This window comes from Podarcis pityusensis (assembly GCF_964106645.2).
Source record: "Podarcis pityusensis genome assembly, chromosome: 15".
NCBI lineage: Eukaryota > Metazoa > Chordata > Lepidosauria > Squamata > Lacertidae > Podarcis > Podarcis pityusensis.
The window spans coordinates 29,256,052-29,264,150 of record NC_138040.1 but is presented as its reverse complement, the minus strand read 5'-3'; the positions used below and the strand labels follow the sequence as shown (position 1 = coordinate 29,264,150).

General features: G+C 46.5%; 1 protein-coding gene and 1 long non-coding RNA gene across 3 annotated transcripts in view; one reads left to right on the top strand and one right to left on the bottom strand.

The window, feature by feature from the left end:
* Positions 1–590: 590 nt before the first annotated feature.
* Positions 591–6,156, bottom strand: LOC308464424. Its single transcript, XR_013980037.1, has 2 exons — positions 5,748–6,156; positions 591–5,711 (listed from the first exon to the last, which is right to left on the bottom strand). It is a non-coding gene; the product is annotated as an uncharacterized lncRNA (long non-coding RNA).
* Positions 6,157–6,432: 276 nt separating this feature from the next.
* The window catches only part of SIK3 (SIK family kinase 3), a 99,638-nt gene continuing 97,971 nt past the window's right edge, over positions 6,433–8,099 (top strand). For both annotated transcript variants that reach the window (XM_080983394.1, XM_080983393.1), the window contains exon 1: positions 6,433–6,584. The gene's annotated coding sequence lies outside the window, so the exon portion shown is untranslated. The remainder of the gene's footprint in view (positions 6,585–8,099) is intronic.

Below are 8,099 nucleotides of genomic sequence, written 5' to 3'. Positions count from 1 at the left end.
GGTCCATGTTCCTGTACCATTAAGTTTTATAGAAGAGGGAATATTAGCAGGCGTTTGCTTCACCTACGCTCCTATTTAAAATACATACACAAATAAGATGGGTTTAGCCTAATCTCTGGGCATGAGGATGAATTAGGCTGTTTAGTAAGCAGGCTACAAAGATGAGCAAAATGGCGTGGGGGGTCTGAGGATTTGCCTTAACAGGCTTTAAAAGGCTTGCTTTTGTTTGAAGACTGGTATTTTTCATGTATTCCCTAGTTCTTGAGAAGATTGGATGTAGCAGTACTGGGCTGGGTTCCTTTGGATATGAAAGGGAAAACTAGAGGCTTACAGTGGCTTAGCAACATTTATTTTACTTCAATACAAACATATAAGCAAAGTACAGTGGAAACAAATCAGCTTCTACAACAGGGAACAAAACTGCTAGTCTTGCAACAAATTCAAAAGAGCTGCTTTTTCGACAATACAGAGCTGTGCCCTAGACTTGGCTAATAAGGGAGAATGAGGATAAGTATTTTATGTTTTCATCTGAGGAAGGAGAGCCTCATTATTCCCCATTGAGAGTTGCACATCTCCCTGCAGTGCCCTCCTTTCATTGTTTATTTTTTTTTGAGGGGTTGTGTGAATTATAAGAGTTCTGATGTGACATCACTTGTTTGTTTTGTCCTAGAAAAAAGGTATTATGCTGATGTTGTTGTTTTGCATTTTTATTCTAGAGGATAAATGACTGCATTTCTTTTTGCCAGCGGAGCGAGACTATTCAGACTTCTCATCTTAAAATGATTGTGAGGCTGGAGACAAGGAGCCCGAGGAGTTAGCTTTGTGGGTCTTTGCAAAGGGTGTGTGACCCAGGCAGTTCTGTTGGCCTAGGCCCCTTCCTTGGTGCTGCTTAAACCTGTGATATTGCTTGACCCTACTAGGCTGTTTCTTCATGATGTGCTTCCTGCCACTGAGGATTCCAAAGCCAATGTCTCTCTTTATGTAGAATGTACTTAAATGTAGTACTTTTGCTCAGTTGCAAAGTATATGCTGTATATAAGGGAACGTTCCAGGTCTAATCAGTATTATTCAGCGTTAAAAACAAAACATCTGAGCGATGAGGAATGGAGAATCTTGACATCCTGAAAATCTGCTGTCAGTCAATAGTAGACAATACAGGGCTGGATGGAAAACTAGTCCAAAACAGCACCTCACGTCCCCAACAATCTTAGATCATATTCAATAAGTTGGAGAGGCATAACTTACTCTGGTGAACTCATTCTTTTTACTAGATTCTATACCATATTTTGTTATTCTTTCGAGATTGCACTTTGCTGCTTGTTAATAGTTGTAAATGTTAGTGTACCGATGTTCTGATTTGGTGTAAGGCAGCTTCCCCTGGTTCTAATTTGTCTCATGGAGGTAGCACTGATTAAAAAGTGGAGCGTTCTCTGGTTTATTCATTGGTTTCCAAACTGTATTACCAGCAGCTATGGAACAGCCAGAGCCATCAATGAGCAATTTTGCCCACAGACATCTGGTATGGTTCCCTTGGTGACTGCGCAGTCCTCCTCAGCAAAAATAAACAATGGCTATCCTACTAATGTGGATGGGGGCTGCTTTTGACCGGTTTGTGTGCTGTTAAAATGGTAATTTGCTTTGCACACGGCAATGGTGGAGTACAGAAGGCAAGTACCACAGCTCAGCTTCTTGTGCAAATTGAACCAGATTTTCAGGACAGCTAATCTATAATTATTCTAGAGCAAGTCTAGTCTCTCTCCTTAAGTTGTGGAGTCAAACATTTCAAGGCCCATTTCCATATGGTATGCCCAATGTCCTGGTGGCAGTTGTTTGGTAAGTCAATTTTACATATTATCTGTGTATGACCAGCAGGGGGCCCCTTTGCGTCTGAATAATCAATTCTTTGGCAAGAGGAAAGAATCTTGTTTAAAATGTACGGTGCTGTATCCAATTGATGGTTATTCCGAGTAGACCCACTGAATTAATGGAACATTTTGGCCATATCTGTTTATTTCATAAAATTTATATACCGCTTGATTGTAGGAAAAAACCCTCAAAGCAGTTTGCAAAAAAGATTAAAACAAGAAAATTATCACTTAAAGAATTGCAACCATCTTAAAACCACAATAAAATACATTAAACAAATTAAAACTCGTAGAACTTTCTAAACATCTGGGTAGACTTGTCTAAATAAGAATGCCTTCAGCAGGCACCGAAAAGAATACAGTGAATAATTTCAGAATACAGAATAATTTCAGTGGGACTACACAGAGTATGTCTGGTGCTGGATACAACCCCGAAGGGCAAAAATGAACTGCAAGCATGCAACTGCTGGCCTAGGGTGCAGAGGTAAGCAAATTGTATAGCTTGACCGAATTGTTTTGATGGCTCAGGCTATGTATGAACACTGAATTGGGTGTGAGGAGTGTATTTTAGGAAGTGAAGGCTTGTTTACTTTCATGTATGTGACCTTTTTATGGCAAGAACTACAATGTGGTTTGCTTGCCCGCCCCCAGCACAGCTGTGAGATGTGTACACAGCCCACGGCAACAGCAGGTGCAATACCTTTTGTGACGCGGTGATGCCTAGTAGCAAAAGCTGCTCAGGCAGAGCTAGTTAAAAATAGCACTATTATGCACCCAGGTACCAGCGGCGTTGCACGACCGTCGGTGGTACAAAGTGCACCTTGCCTGGTGGATGGTTAACGGAGAGAGAACTATGCAGGTGCAGCGGTGATCTGGTGCTTAACGCTCAAACTGGATTGCATCAACCGTTTCAAGCCAATAGCCAATATCAGCGAAAAGTTTAAGGTCAATACCCTCTAGCAGAATATATAGCTGAGCAGAGGCAAAGCTGTCTCTGCTTCTAAAGCAACAACAGGAATGTTCACAGACACTAGATCAGGCTCCTGTGGCACTTGCTGCTAGTTAGCCTGGTGTGCTTTTTGCAGTGATCACAAGAAACCTGTCATTTTTTGTTTGGCATCCTGGCTGACATGGCATGTCTAGATGTGTAGTATTCTGTGAAAAATTGAAAACCTAACAACAACAACAACAACAACAACAACAACAACAACAACAACTTATTCATCCCCTGCCCATCTGGCTGGGTTTCCCCAACCACTCTGGGGGGCTTCCAACAAATTAAAACATGACATCAAACATTAAAACTTCCCTGAACAGGGCTGCCTTCAGATGTCTTCTAAAAGTTAGATATTTTTATTCACTTTTATGCCTTGCTCAGTTTTTATTTTTTAACCACTCAGCCCCTTCATTGTATAACAATTTCTTTACTTTGGTAAATGTTTAAACCATTAAAAATGGAATATATCTACATTTCTCTCTCTCTCTTACATTATATACTTGAAACAAAAGAATAAGAAATTACTGCGTCAGCAAAAAACTAACCTAAATGGTTATAGTAAAATATGCAGGAATGAGAGTTAAGTAAAATGAACCTTGGAAGGAGGGAATATTATGTAAAACGTTTACTGTGAGATATAAAATTGAAAATGTTATATATATATATATATATATATATAACCTGTTGACATGCCAGAACAACACAATTCACCAAATGATCGAACTCAGCACACGTGCACACTGGCAATAGCATCATGTTTTAACTCTGTGTTGGAACACTCAGTTGGCATTACTTGGTGGAAGTATTTTGATATTTCGACACATCTTAATTTAGCGATCAGATTGTTGCCACATGCACAACTAATGGAGGTCACAGCATGTTTCATAAATACAAAGTGTAACACGAGTTTCTGCAAATATTTGTAAGGTGAAAGAATGTCATTCCGAGTAGAAAATCTTCTGTACACATACGCATTTTAAGAATTACTTTAGGCATGAGATGGATTTTTTAAATTGTGCAACACAACTATCAGTATCACACACATCACAGAGACGGGACCGGTAGGGGAGAAAAAGTAAGGCTTTCTAGGTGCCCATTGCAACTTGGTGATAAATTATGAGTTTTATAATTATGATTTTTAAATATGTTACGGAACATTACAATACGGTATCTTCAAATGGGAAATAATACTATTACCAGGCATTATGTAATTCACCGATAAGAATTACATGAGGGCAGTATGGCTGCAATTAGCCAGGAAAATAATGTAAAATGTTATGTCACAAAGTTTATTGGCCCCTTCTTGTTGAAAAACTGTGTAGAAAGCTCAAAAATGGGGGAATTCTCTGTGTGAGGGGGAGAGGACACTATTATTATTTTATTACGACTATTTTGTCTCTTTTGAAATTTTGCACATGGGCAACTGCCTCTGTGGCCCTGCTCATGCTATGCCACCGCAAGGGGCTGCAGCTGTCTGGCAGGGCTGGCCAGTGCTTGAAGGGAAATGGCCCAGTGCTTTCTTCAACCCCCGTCAGTTGCTTTTCGCTCCCACATCATGGAGCTGAAGGCATAAATGGAGCATTGCTCACACCATGTTCTCTGCTTAGTTTGCCTCAACAGCTCCTTTCTGCTTTACGGAGCCCACTCCAGCCACCCACAACCCGCCCAGCAGAAAACCCACCCAAGTTTTTATATATAACTTTTTATTGATTTTCCAATTTTTAAAAATACTTCAGTACATAATAAAATTGTCTTTTCCCGACTTCCAGACCCATTTTCCATGGTGTTTTAATTTCTCCCCCTCTACTGCACAATACCTTCTATTTCTTATACCAACACATCAGTACTGTATTCTCTAGTTCCTTTTGTTGCTCATATTTAAAATCCTCCTTGGGAGTTCATCAAACGAAGATTTCCTTAAGTAGTCCAAAAAGGGCTTCCCTTCTTCCACAAAACAATCATCGTTAGATTCTCTTATTTTGGCTATTAACTTTGCCAATTCTGCATAGTCCATCACATGGGTGTAGTCAAGGGTAGGGGCGCAGGTACCCCCCCAGATCCTCAAGCACTGTTAAAAAACATAGAAAGTACTCAATTTTCCGAGGTTCTGCCCCCCTAGCAGAAGCCTGTCCCCCGCAGTGTCTTCTTGTCCTCTATTTATGGTGTATTTTTTATCTGTGATTTCCCAAGAAAGGCTCAACAACTTTGACTTCCTTAAAAAAAAGCAAAAAAAAGCTGAACAACTTTGGCGGCCCTTAAAAAATATCCTGGCTACGCCTATGGTCCATCTGACCTTACTTCTCCATTCTTCTTTCGTGGGGAATTCTTCCACCCATTTTTGTGCATGCATAAATCTTTTTCTTTTCTTTTAAACTGTCCCTATAATCGCCAAGATTATTTTTAAAACAGTATCTTAAAAAGCAGAGACATCACCTTGCCAACAAAGGTCCGTATAGTTAAAGCTATGGTTTTCCCAGTAGTGATGTATGGAAGTGAGAGCTGGACCATAAAGAAGGCTGACTGCCAAAGAATTGATGCTTTTGAATTATGGTGCTGGAGGAGACTCTTGAGAGTCCCATGGACTGCAAGAAGCTCAAACCTCTCCATTCTGAAGGAAATCAGCCCTGAGTGCTCACTGGAAGGACAGATCGTGAAGCTGAGGCTCCAATACTTTGGCCACCTCATGAGAAGAGAAGACTCCCTGGAAAAGACCCTGATGTTGGGAAAGATGGAGGGCACAAGGAGAAGGGGATGACAGAGGACGAGATGGTTGGACAGTGTTCTCGAAGCTACCAGCATGAGTTTGACCAAACTGCGGGAGGCAGTGGAAGACAGGAGTGCCTGGCATGCTCTGGTCCATGGGGTCACGAAGAGTCGGACACGACTAAACGACTAAACAACAACAACAATAATCCCCAAGAGAAAGGCTAACCCACCCAAGTTTCTGATGCCAAGAGACCCCCGGCTGGCTTGGAGGGCTTCAGCCTTGGGCCACAGCCTCCCAGCCTCCCTCGGCAGCCGGCGCTCCTCTTCCTCATGTGGCGGTGCAGCCGCCCGGCTCTGCAGACGAACCGCGGCTCGCATGTGCGAAAGGTCGCGCGTCGTGTCCGGCAGCCCTCGTGCAAGCGAAGGCAAAGGCTCCTGGTCGGGCCCTGCTCTGGAGCGCGCGGGGGACGAGACCACTTCCTTGGTGGTCTCCCGCACGGCTTGACCTGCAGCAGCAGCAGCTGCCGCCGGAATTGCAACGAACGGGCAGTTTTGTCCCTTCGCGCTCCCCGTAGCCGTCGCGCGCGCCGGCCGCCTGCCGTGCGCGCTGACGTCCCTCTCGCGTCAGAAGCCGCCGCGGCTGGGCCCGCGCGCTGCTCCTCCTCCTCCACCACCTCCTCCTCCGCCGGTTGCCATGGCGGCGGCTGGGGCCCCGCCCCCGTGCGGATGAGCTCACGCGGTGCCGCAGCCCCGGGAGGAGGGGGGAGGGGCGGCTGCTCCCTCACAACAAGATGGCGGCGGCGGCTGCAGCGTCCGGTGGCGGCGGCGGCGGTGGAAGCGCCGGGGGCCCCCCGCTCCCGGCGCCCGGGACCCGCCTGCCTCCCCCGGCCCCGCCGCCCTCCGCGGCCCGCCCGCCGGGCCCCGCGCGCATCGGCTACTACGAAATCGAGCGCACCATCGGCAAGGGCAACTTCGCCGTCGTCAAGCTGGCCACGCACCTCGTCACTCGCGTCAAGGTGAGGCGGGCGCGACTCTGAGGGGCCTCGGACCCGCTGCTCCGCCGCCCGGTCGCCTGACAGCTCCGCTCCCCGAGGCTGGAGCGCGCCGCCCCCGCGGCCTTGTGGTGGGGGGTCGCGTCTGCTTCGTGCCCGGCAGCGACAAAGCGAAAGGGGAGAGCAGACCAGACCGCAACCCCGGCACCGGCCACCCAGGCTCCTCTCCTCTTCCCTCCTCTTTTCCTGGGAATGCCGGCGGGAGCCTTCCAAGCCCCGCCACGCCGGGAATGTCCGTGGCGCGGCTCTGGGCATCCCCGGAGGCGTTGCAACGGGCTCCTTGGGCTCGCAGGGGACTGGCTTGGGAAGGTGGTCTTGCCCCTTTCCTCCTCGCTGTGAGGGATGTTGTTGCCGCCTCCCCGTCCAGTACTTGGTCCCCACAACCAGGCTGCCCTGCTTGCGCTCCCGCTTTCCGCGCTCCCGGAGAGGGGAGGCTTCTCCCGAGAGTGCCACTTTTCCCTGCCAGAGCAAACCTGGTCCTTTCCTTGCCTGCTGGCTCCTTGAAGTGCCTGTGGTCCAGGCAGGCGCTGCTGCTGGGTTGCTGTGGACCAGCCACATGTGGCTAGGGATGCAGGCACCCTGGGTGCCTCCATGCAAAGTAGCCACGGTGGTAACTTTGAGAGCACCTTGCTTTTCCGACTAATAAAGAAAATTCCCCTCCTTTCTCTCTTTCTCTCTCTCTCTCTCTCTCTCTCTCTCTCTTTCTCTCTCTCTGTGTGTGTGTGTGTGTGTGCCTGTCTGTGGAAAGGAGGTCTTTAGGAGATGGTTCAGAAACTTCATTTAGATTTTTGTTTCATTTAAATTTTGCTTAAACAGCAGAACCTTTTAAGGCTTCTTATGACCAGTTTTTATTCAGTGAAGGAGGATTGGAATGCTTCTGTGCTGTTGAAAAGAGCAAGGGCAATGAGCGTTGCCTTTTGTGAGGCCTGGCACCTGTTAGCAGAGCTTAGTGCCTTTTTCTTTAGTCAATTTCTTTCATATGCTTTTGGTGCATTAGCTGGCAATGCGTACCTGTACTAGCTGCTTACGTTTGCCATGTTGGATGATGGCTTCATAGTGGCAGGGTCCCTTTCCATCAATTGGGATCTGATTTGGCATTTTTTCTGTCCAAGGTGTGATATTCTGAAACTGACCAGATTATTTCATTCATCATTTGACAAGAATCTAAACCAAAGCTGGTCACTTTCCAAGGATACTTCTGCTTGGGGCAGGACAGAATTTCCTGCCTGATCTGGTGGCAGCAGCCTTGGAATCTTACACCTTCTCTTAAAGCATGAAGCCTGACTACTGGCAGCAGTAATCTCAAGATTTTTGCCCTGTAAGCATCTTCTGAGATGGCAATTATCATTCTGCATGTGGAAAGGAGTGGTCTGGCTTGTGATGGTTGATCCGGGGTGACTGATGGGAGGAGGGTGTCACCAGCTGGTCTGATAGTACTTTTGAATTCTGGGTCTGAGAGGAGAAAGCAACTTGATGAGA